The sequence below is a fragment of the Eulemur rufifrons genome, chromosome 26 (assembly GCF_041146395.1).
Source record: "Eulemur rufifrons isolate Redbay chromosome 26, OSU_ERuf_1, whole genome shotgun sequence".
Taxonomy (NCBI): domain Eukaryota; kingdom Metazoa; phylum Chordata; class Mammalia; order Primates; family Lemuridae; genus Eulemur; species Eulemur rufifrons.
The window spans coordinates 7,347,407-7,365,265 of NC_091008.1; the positions used below are offsets into that span (position 1 = coordinate 7,347,407).

At 41.6% G+C, this 17,859-nt stretch overlaps 1 protein-coding gene across 1 annotated transcript in view; it reads right to left on the reverse strand.

Moving 5' to 3' along the window:
• TET2 (tet methylcytosine dioxygenase 2) overlaps nucleotides 1–17,203 on the reverse strand; it is a 121,324-nt gene extending 104,121 nt beyond the window's left edge. Inside the window, exon 1 of the mRNA XM_069459150.1 lies at nucleotides 16,969–17,203. The gene's annotated coding sequence lies outside the window, so the exon portion shown is untranslated. The remainder of the gene's footprint in view (nucleotides 1–16,968) is intronic.
• Between the last annotated feature and the right edge of the window lie 656 nt (nucleotides 17,204–17,859).

A 17,859-nucleotide genomic window follows, 5' to 3' on the forward strand; every position in this document is an offset into this window, starting at 1 on the left:
AAATGGGGTTTTACAACAAACAAAAATAGAGTTGATATGAAAATTAAATGAGATAATCTCTGGAAAGTGCTTGGCATGGTGCTTAAGGTAACATGCGAACTTAGCCAATATTGGCTACTGCTAGAATTATAGGGCCAAGGTGGTGGCTCACGGCTGGAATCCCAGCACTTTGGGAGGCTGAGGTAGGAGGCTCGCTCGAGGCCAGGAGTTTAAGACCAGCCTAGGCAACACAGAAAGACCACGTCTCTATAAAAATTTTTAAAATTAGCTGGGTGTGGAGGTGCATGTCTGTAGCCCCAGCTGCTAGGGAGGCTGAGGCAGCAGGATTGCTTGAGCCCTGGAGTTTGAGTTTGAGTTTGAGTTTGAATGAGCTAGGATGACGCCACTGCACTCCAGCCTGGGTGACAGAGCAAGACCTTGTCTCAAACAAAACAAAAACAAACCAGCCACTAAAACAATTATAAATAGTTTGTTATGGCATTTGAGGCAACTGCCTTCACCTCCTCATACCTCCATTTTCTCATCCGTAAATGCAACAGATACAACATTCTGTGATTCTGTGTTTGAAAATGAACCGTGTTTTTCATACGAAAAAATGCTTCAACCTCACTAGCCATCAAGGAAATGCAAATTAAAAAACCACAATGAGATACCACCTTACCCCCGTCAGAACTGCCATTAAAAAGTCAAAAAACAATAGATCCTGGCGTGGGTGCAGAGAGAGAGAAACACTCCTGCCCTGTTGGTGGGACTGCAACTTACTACAACCTCTACGGGAAACAGCATGGAGATTCCTCAAAGAGATAAAGGTCGACCTACCATTCAATCCAACAACCCCACTACTGAGCATCTACCCAAAGGAAAAGAAGTCATTTTATCAAAATGACACCTGCACTCAAATGTTTATAGCAGCACAATTCACAGAAAGTTGTGGAATCAACCTAAGTGCCCATCAATTCACAGTGGATTAAGAAAATGTAGAGTGTGTGTGTACACACATCATGGAGTACTACTCAGCCATAAAAAGAAATGAAATAATGCCTTTTGCAGCAATTTAGATGGAACTGGAGACCGTTATCCTAAGCGAAGTATCTCAGGAATGAGAACCAATACCACATGTTCTCTCTAATAATTGGGAGCTAACTATGTAACAAAAACATTTGTACCCCCTTCATATTTTGAAATTAAAAAAAAAACGGGGCACTGCAGTGTGTTGTTTTGGTTCAGTTTTTTTACACATAAATTAATAAGATTATTGGTAGAATGGTCAAAAAAAATGAACCATTTTTGGCAAATCTGATGATTTAATGAGATATTGAAGTAAAAGCGGAGGGAATCCATGTAGCACTGTCTGATGAGTAGCTGGAAACATCTCTAGTTCACAAATCTAGATCTAAAATATAAAAACATATTCAGGCCGGGCGTGGTGGCTCACATCTGTAATCCTAACACTCTGGGAGGCCGAGGTGGGAGGATCGTTCAAGGTCAGGAATTCGAGACCAGCCTGAGCAAGAGCGAGACCCCGTCTCTACTAAAAAATAGAAAGAAATTAGCTGGACAGCTAAAAATATATATATATATAAAAAAAATTAGCTGGGCATGGTGGCGCATGCCTGTAGTCCCAGCTGCTGGGGAGGCTGAGGCAGGAGGATCACTTGAGCCCAGGAGTTTGAGGTTGCTGTGAGCGAGGCTGATGCCACGGCACTCTAGCCTGGGCAACAGAGTGAGACTCTGTCTCAAAAAAAAAAAAAAAAAAAATTCAAACACACACATGCACAGAATTAAATCTGCAATTCAGAAAAACAGTTCAAAGAAAGGTAGATGAGAGTCCTCAATAATTTGTTAGGAAATCAGTAGAAAAGAGTTTGAAACGGATCTTCAAAATGTTTACAATTTGTGATACAGCCTTTAGTTTTCTTTGAAAATTTTATCTGCTCCTTAATTTTACATGTTTTTCCCTCACCCTTTTAGGCACTTCTGCATGTGAAACCCGGTCGCTGGTATTAAGCTGTATTAAGACCACCAGTTTATTATCGTATAATTTCCAAAATCATTTCTCACCTTTTCTTTTTCCTTTGTCATGAATCTATATAAATCATATGAAAAGATTTTTTTTTCTCCTCCTATTATTGAAGATATAGGCTCTTAAACAGAACCTTAATGTTAAGCAAAGTAGTTCCATGCAAACACAGTCAGTGATTCTGGAAAGCATTTCTTTCTTTTTTTTTTTTTTTGAGACAGAGTCTCGCTCTGTTGCCCAGGCTAGAGTGAGTGCCGTGGCGTCAGCCTCGCTCACAGCAACCTCAAACTCCTGGTGGAAAGCGTTTCTATATGTAATAACAATGACTTATTTTCTAAAATAAAACATAAATAATGGGTAAGAAACACTTTAAAAACAAGGGAAAATGCAGCTTTAGCGCCAACTGTTTCCATGCAAGTGCGTAGCAACATGATTAGAGATTGTTAAGTGACTATATTATTAATGGCATCTGAAAGAGTTTGAGTCAGCGTGGTTATGAAAGAGAGTGACACTCTTCAGGGCTTGAATACTAAAGTGCTTACTCACTTGTCTGGGTTAAAAGCTACTATTTTAAGTTCAAAGTGAAAAGCTCCTTTCAGGTGGCAAAGACAGTTCAGAATCAGCAGGGTGGAGCAGGGGGTTGGAGGAAAGAAAGCCTTCTCTAGCCCCTACCCTGGTTCCCCCTCAAGTCAGATTTCACTGTGACCAGTACTTTCTGATACCGTATCAGTATTCATGATCCAGGTCATGAAACAAGCTGTGAGACAGAGACCACTCTTTGGCCAGTCCTGCTGTTACAACACACTAGTCTTCTGAATTCTGGAACAGCAAACATTAAAGCCACGTGTGTTTGACCCTGTAGGAAAAGGCAGCAGGATTATGTGGCACTCCTGTAGGAGAGGGAACACCCTGGTGACAATTTTAACATCACCAAGCCAGCTGGGGTGTGTGTGTGTGTGTGTGTAAGAGAGAGAGAGAGAGAGAGAGAGAGAGAAATACAGAAAGAGAGAGCGAGCGAGCAGGCTATCTTCCACAAGGACCATCTAAAAATAGTTTTTACAAAAGATCCTGAGATGTATCTTCAGGATATTTGGAAAAATGCATGACATCAGTATTTTTTATATTTATAGACAAGAGACTTTTACTACTGTTTAATTAACCGTGTCTACCAAAGAGGACTTAAAAATTGCAAAAGTTCAAGAAACACAAACACACTTAGTAGCGATTAAAAAGGGATATAAACCGCCTAAAATTTCGACATGGCTCCTTTGTATGCATCTTTCCCGTTCAGTCTACCATTCTGATATTTCCTAATACAAAGATAATTGCCACCGAGTCTCATCTTTATGAAGATGGCCCACACGTTGAACAAAATCAATGTTCACTGTATGCTTGTCCCCTTCAAATGAAACCAAAATATGGTCAAATGAAAGTTATGTGAAGTGCCCCCTCTCCTTTCTTTTTGTTTTTTTTTTTTTTTTTTTTTTAGCAAAAATGCATTCACTTGTAGACTTAATCACATTCTGAGCACTTTTACCTTATATCCATATATGATTCACTGTGCAAAAAAAGTCTAAGAAGAGGAGAAAATATTAATGTTCTAAGAAAAGATAGGATGATTCTCGTGAAAGCACAAGAGTGTTCAGGGCAGGAAAAGTATTCTCCTAAGAAATTTCACATGAGCTTCACTATTTGGGTCTAGGATGATTAAGATAAATGCATCATTTCTAGCGCAAAACAATAAAAGGCAAGAAAATGAAACAAGCAAATGAAAAGAACCTTTAAAAATCTATAACTGGCTGGGTGTGGTGGCTCTTGTCTGTAATCCTAGCACTTGGGGAGGCCGAGGCAGGAGGATTGCTTGAGACCAGGCCAGGAGTTCAAGACCAGACTGGGCAACATAGCGAGACTCTGACTCTACCAAAAATTCAAAATTAGCCAGGTGTAGTGGCATGCACCTATTCCTAGCTACTTGGGAGGCTGAGGCAAGAGGATTGCTTGAGCCCAGGAGTTGGAGGTTGCAGTAAGCTCTGACCACACTGCTATACTCCAGCCTGGGCAACAACCTTACCTCTTAAAAAACTATAACTTAATTCAATGTATCAAAAATGTGCAATTATTTACAACTGATAAAGACTAAGTTATGTGTTTTAAAATCTAGAAGGATATTTTTTGCTCAGCAACAGAGATAAAAAACATCCATCCTTAGGTTTCATTGTTGCTTAAACCAGTCGCTCTTTTGGTAATTTCTTCTAGATGAGAACAGATTTAGATGTTAAATGACTAAAACTGAATTTGAGTTCCATATGTAAATTATAGATTTGGGCAGATAATATCTACATTATTCGAGATCTAAAATTTTCTTATACCAAGTATTACTTAAAAAAATAGATCTGGTGCTTGGTTGATCTCTTGGGAAAAGACTCTTTATTTTAAAAAAATAAATTTTTCTCATTTATAGTACCACATTTCAAAGACTCTGATTTTTCCCATTTTTAGCAAGATAGTATAATAACAAAAATAAATTCTATGAAAGAAAGAGTTCAAATAAGCCAACTTTTCAATTAACTACAAGTCCATCTTTTGATGATCTAATGGCAATTTTTTGTTAGGCAAGAAGGCTTCTATTTTTAGATGATCAATACTGACATCCATCTAAAACGAGCCTTAGATGACATACAAAAAGAACTCAAACCTGCTCATTTTAAATATTCAAACCGGCCTGCCTACAGCTAACGAACAGCACCAGTAAACATGTAGCAGATATATAGGATTAGACATTTGAATTCTTGATGCTTATATATATATATATTTTTTTACTCGACTTCTTTTATATTGATAAATATGTAACTGAAAAACTCTAAAAAACCAATCCGGGAAAGGAAGAACGATTTCATAAACATAGAGACTCAAAGTTTTTGTCGTGGTTGTTTTAACTCCAGGTCTTGACATAAAACTAAAAACGGAAGAGGACTGAGCGAGGTGTGGAGAGAGGTGTGGTGAAGAATTAGGAACAGAGCAGGGGTCAGCGGGGAGAGATGGGCAGAGGATGGGAAAAAGGGAGAAGGATTAACCGAGAGTTTTCTCGAGTGTTCTCTGGTCGGACTGTCTAGTGGGGGAAGTCAGATTACAAATTCTCTTTCTTCTCGAGACACTTACAAATATCAAGATACACTTTGTTTAAAAAAAAAAAAAAAGAAGTGTGTGTGGGGGGGGGGGACATTTGCAAGACTGGGCTGTAGGCAGATGAGCTTCCCCTACAGGGGCTGGACACTACAGTGAGACCCCAAGGCATCATCTGCCCATACTTCCCCAAATCACAAAGATGGTTTGGCATGACCGGTTCCATTGGCTGCAGGAGGAGAAAAGACAGATCCTGCATTTAGGCACAGCCTTCGAGGCTTTGATGGGAAAACTGGGCACCAGGGAGGATCCTGACCTAGACACCTTGATCTTGGGTTCATGACCCTGTCACAGCCAGACAAGCGCTCCCTGGCTGTGAATCAAACCCAGTTGACTCCCCCGCCCAGAGACACACAAAGCTGTCCTCTCTCTCTGGGCTGTCACACAAGAGCGTCTGGAATCCCAGGACGGTGTTTGTAAACAGCGCTGCCACGCGAGAGCCACGGCACCCACATGTCAAATGTTGACCTGACCGCGTGTCATCGGAAGGCGAGAAAGCTTCAGCCGGTTCCAAAGAGAAACCTCCCATTTCTCTGGCTCTATAAATGAGCGTGTGGATGTCAAGGAATCATCTCTAAGGGTGATTTATTTTTCTTTTCTCTCCTTCCCCATGCCCCCCAACCTCCCCCCCAAAAAAATTAATAAGAACTGGACAAAATTGTCCCTCTCCATTCATTCCTTTTCTTCTAACAGGATCCAAATGAACAGCCCCCACCTAATTCAATTTAGGACAAGTTGTATAACTTCAGTGATGCATTCTGAATGCACTTTTTACCTCTTCTCCCCAAGACTTATTATAATCATTTTTTTTTGCTCGTTTGCTTCAGTATGAACTGAAACATTATGAAAGGTAGATTACATCAACACTAGAGATACACATTAAGTAGGCAGATGGTTTGCAAAGTGACAATATACACCCAAATAAAATTCCACCATTACCCTTTCAGCAAAAAGTATTCAGTGAGTTCTCTGTGGTTGAAGAAGAAAACAATTTGGTAGTATTACCTATCTTCTTATTTCAGATTTCTTCTTCCTCTAACATCCATTGTGTCTTTCACAGTGGGTTTTTGAACAGGAAACCAGTCAACTCTATTCCTTAAGAGGGCTAGCTAAATTCTCACCAACGTTAGAGAAAAATGACAATGTCAACAACTAAGTTTTCTGCTCCTGAATATGAAAAGTTTCCCATAACCTGGAGGATTATTTAAAGCATGACAAATTTAACAGTGCAAAAAAAAAAAAAAAATAAATGAAGCAAAACTGTCCATAGAAAAATAAACTCATTGTGGTTTTTTTTTTTAATATTCTGACTTCAACCAAATCTAAAGCATGGTTTTAAAGTCATTTTAAAATGCCGTATGCTTTCGAAAGCAAAGAGTTCTTGAGAAAAAAAGAAGATGCCATATCCTCTGTCTCGCAGACATTTGAAAAATACGCTTGATAAAAATGTTTTTAAATTATAATATGTTAAAAAAAATTAGTTGATGTCTATGAGATTTCCTGTTTAAAATAAGAATCACATTTTTAACATTGAACAGGTTAAGGCCAGGTGCAGCGGCTCACACCTGTCATTCTAGCACTCTGGGAGAACGAGGCAGGAGGATCGCTTGAGGTCAGGAGTTCGAGACCAGCCTGGGCAAGAGCAAGACCCCGTCTCTACAAAAAATAGAAAAATTAGCAGGGCATGGTGGTGCGCACCTATAGTCCCAGCTACTCAGGAGGCTGAGGCAGGAGTTGGAGGTTGCGGTGAGCTACAATGATGCCACTACACTCTAGCCTGGGCAACAGAGCAAGACTCTGTATTTAAAGAAAAAAAAGGTTAAGTTTCAAAATATTAAAAATTTAGTTCCCAAAGTTAGTAACCAAATAACCTTTCCAATTTTGATTTTCAGTAGAAAGACATAGTCAAATCCTAGCCAAGAATAAGGTAAGCCATTAGCAAAATGTCTACTGGCTTTGTTTTTTGCCAATGTTTTTCCACAAGCTATAATGCAGTAGACAATACAAACATTGAAATACAGCCTTATTTTAATTTCAATTTATAGATACTATAACTTCATAGGAGAAAACAGTCAGTTAGCTGACTGGATTGGAACAAAGATAGATAAAATCTAAATCTATGTTTCATCATTAAAATAGAAATATAAATGAATATTTTAATAACTGAACTCACTTTTTAAGATGCTCACTCTAGTTTTACGAACTATCAAACATTGTTTTTGTAGAAATGGTTTCTTGTTCTGCTATAATGTATGCAGTAAAACAAAAAGCTAATAATCACCTGAACTAATTAGAGGGTGCCTAAAGGTGATCCTTTTAATGCAAAAATCATGAAAGGTTATAAAAGAGCTGAGGGCCTTTATAGCCAATGGCAAATATGAAAATTCTATAATTTCAAAGTAACACACTTCAAACAAAAGTGGGAAAAGTGCTAGAGAACAAACAATTAAAAAATAAATTAATAGGAATAAGACAGTATATTAAGGATAGAATCTGGGTGTGGTATGATCGTATTATTTCCAGATTCTGGTGCTGTACTTTAGAAGCAGTACAACTAATAATTAAGGTATTTTTTTAATGGGTGCTCTTAGTGCAGAGCGGGAAGAAAAGCAGGAAGAATAGCTCAGAGATACCATGTTCCATCATCTGGTTTTCATTATCCTCATTTAAGCCTTTCTTTTTCTTCTTCTTTGTTTTTTTGAGATAAAAATATGCCAATTTCTAGAGAATATACTATAATGAAACCCCACTTGAGAGTTGGGTGAATAGTTTCCATTAAAATATAATCTGGGCCGGGCGCGGTGGCTCACGCCTGTAATCCCAGCACTCTGGGAGGCCGAGGCGGGAGGATCGCTCAAGGTCAGGAGTTCGAGGTGTTGGGAAAAAAAAAAAAGGTCAGGAGTTCGAGACCAGCCTGAGCAAGAGCGAGACCCCATCTCTACTAAAAAATAGAAAGAAATTATCTGGACAACCTTAAAAATATATATATATAGAAAAAATGAGCTGGGCATGGTGGCGCATGCCTGTAGTCCCAGCTACTCGGGAGGCTGAAGCAGGAGGATTGCTTGAGCCCAGGAGCTTGAGGTTGCTGTGAGCGAGGCTGACGCCACGGCACTCTAGCCCGGGCAACAGAGTGAGACTTTGTCTCAAAAAAAAAAAAAAAAAAAAAAGAATATGCAAAAAATATATACATATATAATCTGGACACAGAAATTAGATTTAATGTTCTATCAAGAAAATAAGTGATAAGGCTAGTTTTAAGCAATGGCTAATGAAGCACAACACTGGTAATTAAAATTGTCATTACTTAGCAGGCCCCACCAACAAACTATAACAAATCATAAAATGGTAAAAGTAGCAAATGAAAAGCATCAGCACTATTAGGGCACACCTACTGGCTGATCGCACCTGTGTGTTCATGCCAGACCATAGGCAATTCTCTCTGAGAGTAGTAAAACAGCAAAAATTCACAGCCCCATTTTTTTTTCTTTCAAATACAATGTCTCTTCCATGCAAATTATTTATAAAAAACAAAGTTAAAAATATTAACAACAAATCAAACTATTCCTAATTCGTTTAAAAAGATTCACAAATCTTAGAAGTGCATGAAGAAGCAAAGAGGAGTACTATACTCAAACTTAGCGAATAACTTTTGAAAATCACAGAGATACTAGCACAAAAATTTATTGTCAACTCAGGTAGTTCAAAAAGTCTTCTGAGAAATGACAGAGGGTAAAAACAAGTAAGCTGCTCATTTCTCTGGTAAGGAGAACCAAAACCTGAATTCCACCTACTGCTTTCTGTAAGAATCATGACATCACCTTCATGACGGGCAAAGGCTCTAACATGAGTGTTTCGTTTGTGCTTGTCACGAATACACAACAAACTTACAAGTAGGTTCTATGATCATAGTCTTACAAAGTAGAATTCTGGGTTATTTCTACAGTTATTTCTTGAAAAACTGACGATCATAGCAATTATATGAAGCCAGAATGCTTCCTTATTGAGTATAATTAACATGTACACCTGAAATTTATCTCTAAACCCTAAAGCTCAATACTTCCAGACCAGTGAATTTCCCCCACCACGGTTATCAGCCATGGTCCCAAGGTATGGGATCCAACTGGCAGCAACACAACATTCTCATCAGATAAAAAGGGAGAGAGGCATTGCACAACAAGAATGTCTGGTATCTAGAATTACATAAGGTTAGGAGTCCAAATACAATCAACCCCAAGTAATTCACCCTGTGTATCCAAAAGCACAGGTCCTAATTGCACAGGGAATTAGTCTTCAAAATCTGCACTCACTTCCCTACTATCAAGCCTGTGAAAAAAGCTGCTGGTGTTTGCAAATACTGTGGCCACGTGCAGCAAAATTTGGACAGCCATCCGCATTCTGACCCTAACATTTCCCCACCGTGTCCTGGCATCACAGAGGCTGCTGTGGACCAATTTCCCTCTCAATCTTATTTAACATCTGCAACATGCCACGATATCAAGTACACAGAGATAGAATTCCTTGTTTAAACTCTGAGATACTTTGTCATTTTCATTTTAAAATCTGAAATACAGCAGTACTAAGTGGAAATAGAAACAGTTAACAAACTCAAAAGTTTTGAAGCTTCTTCTCGATGACCTTCAGTGCTCTTCTGTTTTCATGTAAAGACATTTTAATGCAAAAAAAAAAAAAAATCATCTAGTAATTTATGTTACTGAAATAAGCAATCTAGAGTTTTCTTCCCATTTGTAGTTTAAACCACATATCTGGCAGCAATTTAAACAAGGACGACAATTTTTACAGACTCCTTCTGACACGTTAGGTTACATCTCCCGAGCTAATTGGAAAATGACTAGGTAAATTGAAGGCATCTGAGAAAGTTTCTTGCAATTATGTATCAAGCCCTGCTCATCAAGCCACCTAATCTATTTAATCATCTATTTAATCATCCTGTCTAAGGTCTGAAGTCTCTTTTCGCCACTAAACACAATGTGGAAATTCTGAATGATAAAGTATCCTTCTTCTCATCTACGAGAGAAAGGTGATTTATTTATTTTTATTTTTTATTTATTTTATTTTTTTTTGAGACAGAGTCTCACTTTGTTGCCCGGGCTAGAGTGAGTACCATGGCATCAGCCTAGCTCACAGCAACCTCCAACTCCTGGGCTCAAGCGATCCTCCTGCCTCAGCCTCCCGAGTAGCTGGGACTACAGGCATGCACCACCATGCCCGGCTAATTTTTTCTATATATATATTTTAGTTGTCCATATAATTTCTTTCTATTTTGAGTAGAGACGGGGTCTCGCTCTTGCTCAGGCGGGTCTCGAACTCCTGACCTTGAGCGATCCACCCGCCTCGGCCTCCCAGAGTGCTAGGATTACAGGTGTGAGCCACCTCGCCCGGCCTGAGAAAGGTGATTTAACCACATCAAACTCACGGGTGCCATATTCCTAGAAAGATATGCTTGGCCCCCTTCAATCCAAACAGTACCTACGTTTCTTTTGCAAAAGACACGAGATATTTTCCCAAATATCTTAACTCAACTGTATGTGTTTTTATAACAGTTTTTTTTTGAGATACAATTGCCATACAAAAGTCATCCTTTCGAATGTGTAATTCAGTGGCTTTTGGTATATTCATAGAGTTGTAGAACCATGACTACCTAATTATAGATTTTCATCACCCCCAAAAGAAATCCCTAATTGTATCAATTAGCAATCAGTCTCCCTCCCCCTCCCCCAATCCCTAGCTTACTTTCTGTCTCTTTAGATTTGCTTATTCTGGACATTATATACAAATGAAACCACACCACATGTAGCCTTGTTACTCCTTTCAAGGTTCATGTATGTTGTAGTATTTATCAGCAATTCCTTCCTTTATGTTACTAAATAATATTCCATTGTATGGATATACAATTTTTTTTATCCATTGATGAGCTGATGACATATAGGTTGCTTTCATTTTTGACATTTACTAATAATGCTGCTATGAACATTCAGCTACAAGTTTTTGTGCAGACAACTGTATGCATTTTAAGTTCCCTTTTATGACTTTCCCTACCTAAGTCTACATTCTATGTTTTTCCACTATTATTAACACTGAGGCAGTACAGCAGAGAGGTTAAAAGACTGGATTCTAGAGACAGACTGCCTAACTCAAATTCCAGCTATGACACATTTTGGCTGTGTGAACCTGGGCAAGTTATTCAACCTCACTGTGCTTTAGTGTCCTCATGCTTAAATAGGGATAATTATAACACCTATTTCTGGGGTTGTGATGAAAATTAAATGACATCAGCTTACAGCATCACAAAGCAACTTATAATATTTTTAACACAAAGGCCATTATGCAAAAAGAAAAAAACTTTATCAGACACGTGATTGATAGATTGTGAAACTTCTGTTTTGAGAAAAAGAAAACATTTAACATGTGATCATGTGACAAAAACGATATAGAACTAAACACACATAGACAAATGAATACAAGTCAAACTAGGGAAACAGGAGTAAGACTGACAGTATCAATGTCAGTATCCTGGTTGTGCTATTAAGCTACAGTTTTGCAAAATGTTACCATTCAAGGAAACTGGGCAGTGTGCACGTGAAATCTCTCTGTACCATTTCATACTAGTGCGTTTGAATCTATATTTATCTCAAAAAATTTCAATTAAAAATGTGATCCCATAGTCTTTAGGGTTTTTTATATATACTATCATCTCATGTGCAAGCAGAGAGAATTTTACTTCTCTGTTTTTTATTTGAACGCCTTTTTTTTTTTCCTTACCTAATTTCTCTGGCTGAGTCTTCCAATACTATGCTGATTAAAAAAGTGATCAGATAGGAGCAGGACAAGGAAGCCCTAATACCAGAGAAAACCCTTTGAGTGTTTCACTGTTGAGTACAAAGGCATTCCAGGTTTTGTTATATATGGCTTTTAGTATGCTGAGATGCATACTTTTGAACGTGTATTGTTTTGAGTTTTTATCGTGCATGTTTTGATTTTACAAATGCTTTTAATAAAACTTTTGAAATGATTTTTTAAAAATGTGATCCCAGTATAAATGTACTAAAAACCGTTCAACTTTATGCTTACAATGGCTGTCTTGTACAGGGCAATTGTCATAGTCTGTATTAGTTACATTTAAGGAAAAATCACCTTAGCACCCATCACCATCACCAAGACTTCTTACATGACTTTTCTCTTATGCATTGAGAATAGATCAGACATTTTCTAGTTAAATGACATGGTTTTTCACTTGTTTTATGTCAGTCACTAAATCTTAACTCTGAATAGGTCTCTACTAGGTTTCACTAGGGAATACCAAGACAGAAATCAACACCTTCCTTCCGATACACAGAAAGAAATCTAATTTAAAAGAAACATCTGTAGTAATTTTAGCAAAGCAACCAGTTAATTTCATGTCCTAAATTAGCCTTCAACACGTTATCCCAATTTATTCATCTCTTATTTTAATTCTCAAATTATTTGGAGTGTGTTTTCAAGACGGTTTTGAATAAAGACCTTCACTAAACATAAAACGTTGAGTTCTACATTCTTAAAAATTGCAGCTCATGCCAACCTATCACTGAATTTATTTTTATGAAAAAATATTGAAAACCCACCTCACTATCTACTTCTACGAGCGTTACACATTTAACTACACTTCATGACAAATGGAGAAGACAAAAATCAAAACTGATAGAATCTGCTATTTTGGAATGGACAACCAAAAATCTATTTTATTGAGAAAAGATTATATATCCATCTTAAGCCTGTGATTCTCTGCAAGGTACAATCTAGGATCAAAATAATGCTGGAAATAGGCATATATGCAAAATTCTTTTCCGACTGCAGTTGCAAAGATTCACACACTCTCACTTTTCTCTCTCCCACTGGGGGACCCTCTGCTACTACGCACCAAACCGACAGATGTGACGAATAACCTCCTCCAATAATGTCACCAGTATTCACTACGTTTTGGCAGCGAGTCAAGATAGAAATTAGAGATCTAGACCAAGTAAATACTGTCTATTTGGCAAAATCACTTGTGGTTGTTTTCTTCAGCCTGGTTTCCAAGATAACAACCAGCTCTGCTTGGCAACTGGACCCTCCCACAATTAAGGCTCCAAATGTAAAGTTGGCTTGGGAGATACTGTCCTGCTGCTGGCTTCGGTGCCATCACTACCCTTGGGGACTACTGTGCAACAGTGGCATGCTCATTGAGAAAGTGTTATTTTGACGTTAATGCTGACAGCTAGTCCAGAGTTTTAGCCTGTCCCTATAATAGACAACAATTATATTAAACCAGTCTACATGGTTATTTACAAAACAAAGACCCTCTCTAGCAATTTGAGACGGCTAGATAAGACTATGACATTCTATTCAAACAACAGTAACATCACCAATTGAACTTGTATCAGAAGCAATAAAAGGATAAAATGATAGACCTAATATTTTCTAAATATCACATATCCTAAAATATTGACATTCTACAATGTCAAACATCCATAACTTTCGAAGACATTTTATGCCAAGGTAATTTCATAAGAATTTACTGATGTGGATTTGGGGCAGGATGGAAAATAAAGTTTCTGTGAGGTGTGTCTGTGAATCATAAGAGATTCTTAACAAGCTCAGCAAATAAGGAAATACTTTTCAATACTGACACTTGGCTTACAACATTGTGGGTGGGTCGAGTCTTGGAGGAATTGATGGAGAAGTTCTAACTCCGGCAAGTGAAACCAAATTATGAACTCTAGTTTTGTTACCTAATGCAAGTCCTGTGCCCAAAAAGGACTCTGGAACTATCGTAACAACTCCTTGACAGGTGCATTTCACTTGTTCTGGAAGTTACCTTGACCTGCCAACGTCCAGGACCATGTACCACTGCATCAAAATCGTATCAATCCCTCTGGCTCCTGGCATGAACCGGCCAAAGCCAGATCTAATTAAAGTTTTAAGAGTTTGGCAAAGGTGAGAATTTAAGCAAGGCGAGGGACTTCCCTCACTCCAAGTGAATTTCTCATTAATGATTAGTTCAATAAGAAAAATAAGCAAATCGATGACATAGTTTGTGGAAAGCTATCTACCCTGTTACTGTCCATCATCAATCTCCCAAAATTCAATTATCCAAGACAGTTCCAGTGGAATTTTTGGAGTTCCCGGGTGGTACTGACTGAGGTTGAATGAAGAAATGAAGAACTGAGGTTTTTCTCTTTTATTGTAAACTATTTATCCCATACTTATTCAAATGATTTCTCTTTTCCAACAAAGGAGAAAGTGTTACTTTGATTCAGATTGGTGAGTAATACATTTATCTCCTTCTTGTAACCATTGAAACCTCTCATATAATATTAATTAGCAGCTATTTTCAGCATAAAAGTAGGATGTATAAAATAACAAGAGTCTAAATTTGATGGTAGAAAAGAACAAGCCTTCATGGTCACATTCAAAGTTACTAACCACTCTGGGTATCCTTATTTATCAATTTGAGTGGAAAATATTGTATCTATTATTAGTTGAATAGCTTGAAGACAGTAAATACCAAAACATTTGAAAAGTTGCCCTCAAAATGTAGATACTACCTGTTAGCAAAAGGAACTGTTTATTCCAAATTCTGAATTGCTGGAATAATCAACCAAAGGTTTTGTCAACAGTTTACCATAAACAGCATTCATGATAAAATCCTAAGTATGTTGTTTATTATTATTTTGGGGCAAATAAGAACCAATCAACTGTTTCTAATCCACACAGATGAGTTGTAGTCACGTGAAAGAACCTCTAGTATCAATGATTGAAGCAAATTTAACTGCTTTTCCAAAGATGAAAATAGAAACAGCTACAAAATGAACTACTGAGGATAGTCTTGGGAATCTGATTTATGGAGGAATGCCCATTATTATGCTTTTCTCTACATCCATCTTTTAATTCTACCAATTGCCTCCTAAAGTTCAGTTTGACTCTCCAATCCCTCACTAACACTTCTCTGCTTAGTACCATTTTAAAAATCAGTATCTATTGTATTGAAATTTATATTCTATTCCAAACAGATTATGAAATACACATGCAAACCCGTAAAAGAATATAACTCACTCAGTATTTCAACTTTCCATTAAAATGCAAATGTAACGATTCCATTAGCCAGGAAACAATACCCACAGCCTTAAACCAAAACCCAACTAATACCTTTTCTCTGTGAATCCCAACTTCCCCTAAGACACAATCTTATTCCTCTAGTGGATCATTTGGTGTTGAACATTTCTGGATTTGGATTTGCCATTATAATCCCTGACCGGAGAGGAAAAAGCACAATGTGTGATTTGAGATTTTTTAAATTCATGGATGTATTCTACTCCTTAGGCAGATATAAAGACTATTTCACTAAATTTTAAGCAAACAACTTCAGAATAACCCTTTTCAAATTCCTAAACACAGATGAAGAGGGGGGAAAAAAAAAATCATTCAGTGGAATTAAAAGTATATCATGAGGGCAATGACCCGCAAGTAACCACTGATACTCTGTATCCAACCTTCCCAAGAGTCTACCCAGGCCACACTTACTGTATTTTGTCACAGGCAGAAAACTCTCCTATTAGCGGAATAAAATGAGACAGACGAGGAGTCCCCATGAAAAGATTCAGCAAGAGGTGGCCAGTGTGTGCGTGGAGAGGGAGGGAGAGAGGAGAGAAAGACAAGGAGAGACAGGCAGAAGAAGAGAGGAGATTGGAGGGGGAGACACAGAGAGGGTCAGACACCAAAGGGAAGGGAGAAAAGAGGGATTTGGACGGGACTGTTACAATCTGCCCTGCAGTGCTGGACTGAGATTGGGTTTCACTCCTCCCGGCGCCCCTGACCTTCCCGGCTCGCGACTCCCGGCGCTGCGCCCCCCGCGCCCCCGTCCCCGGCCTGCGCCCGCCTTTGTGTCTGCTGTCACCCAGCCGGGGACCAGCCGGAGCGACTCGGGAGCCGCACAAAGCCAGGACCAAGATCTGCCCGCACGTTGCCTTACGCTCACTGCCCGGGCTGGAAGGTGCAGCTCAGCGCGGAGCTCACGTCCCCCGAGAAAAGTGGGTTCGGGGTCTTGTTTTGGGGGGGGTGGGGGGTGGGGACCGGAGGAAACTGTTCCTTCCTCCCTCCCTCGGCGCCGCCACCACCAAAACGCGCGCGGACCCGGGAAGAAAAGCAAAGCCCCCCTCGGTGTCTTCCAGTCCCACCCCCTGTGACACTCGCTCGGGGCGCCCCCCGAAAGGGGGGGACCGGGGAGGCAGGACGGGGCGGACGCGAACCCAGACCCCCACGGCACATAAAGGGGTCGGGAAGCGCCCGTCGGGGTCTCCCCTCCGGGGTCGCCCAGGACACACGAGAGACGCGTCTGACTTACACCACGGGGAGGGGGACGAGGGTTAAAGGGAAAAGTCGTGGCCCCCCCAAAGCCGGACTGTGTTGGGACGCGGAGCGAAGAGCCCAGCGCCGTCCCGGGCGTCACAGGCCGGGCAGCCGGCTTGTCAGGGGCACAAAGGTGAGTTCCCGGGCGGCCAGGGGCGCGCACCCGCGGGGGCGAGACGCGGACACGGCGCTGCGGGTTTGGGGGCTCAGACTCGAGTTGTCAGCCATGTTGAGGAGGCTCCGGTAATTTGCGGAGCTTCCCTCTCCCCGCCGGGTGTCCGCGGGGGCCGCTGCGGGGTCCGCCGCCCGCTCCCCGGGAGCCCGAGAGAAAGCGAGGGGGGAGGAGGGGAGAGTGCGCGGCGCCAGGGGCGCGCTCTGACCTCGGTCTCGTCCTCAGGCGCGCGGCGTCCCGCGGTCGCAGCCCGGCTCCTTCCTGCAAACCCTAAAGGGCAGCCATCTTGCTTCCTCCTGCTCCTCCGCGACAGCGGCCCCGCATCAATATTCATAAGGCACCTTGACGTCTGCTCGCCTCGCTCGGCGGCCGCGCCGAGTGGGCGGACGTGACTCGCATGCGAGCGGGCCGGGGCGCGCGGCCGCCGAGCTCCCGCCGCCGCCGCCGCCGCCTCCTGCTCCGCCCGGGCCTGGGCCTCCTCCTCCTCCTCCTCCTCCTCCTCCCCCTGCGCCCGGCCTCCTCCTCCTCCTCCTCCTGCGCCCGGCCTCCTCCTCCTCCTCCTCCTGCGCCCGGCCTCCTCCTCCTCCTCCTCCTGCGCCCGGCCTCCTCCTCCTCCTCCTCTTGCGCCCGGCCTCCTCCTCCTCCCCCTGCGCCCGGCCTCCTCCTCCTCCTCCTGCGCCCGGCCTCCTCCTCCTCCTCCTCCTGCTCCGCCCGGCCGCCTCCTCCTCCTCCTCCTCCTCCTCCTCCTCCACCTGGGCCTCCTCCTGCTCCGCCCAGGCCTCCTCCTCCTCCTCCTGCGCCCGGCCTCCTCCTCCTCCTCCTGCGCCCGGCCGCCGCCGCCGCCGCCTCCTCCTCCTCCTCCTCCTCCTCCTCCTGCGCCCAGCCGCCTCCTCCTCCTCCTCCTCCTCCTCCTGCTGCGCCCGGCCTCCTCCTCCTCCTCCTCCTCCTTCTGCGCCTGGCCTCCTCCTCGGCCTCCTCCTCCTCCTCGGCCTCCTCCTCCTCCTCGGCCTCCTCCTCCTCCTCCTGCGCCCGGCCTCCTCCTCCTCCTCCTGCGCCCGGCCTCCTCCTCCTCCTCCTCCTCCTCCTCCTCCTCCACCTG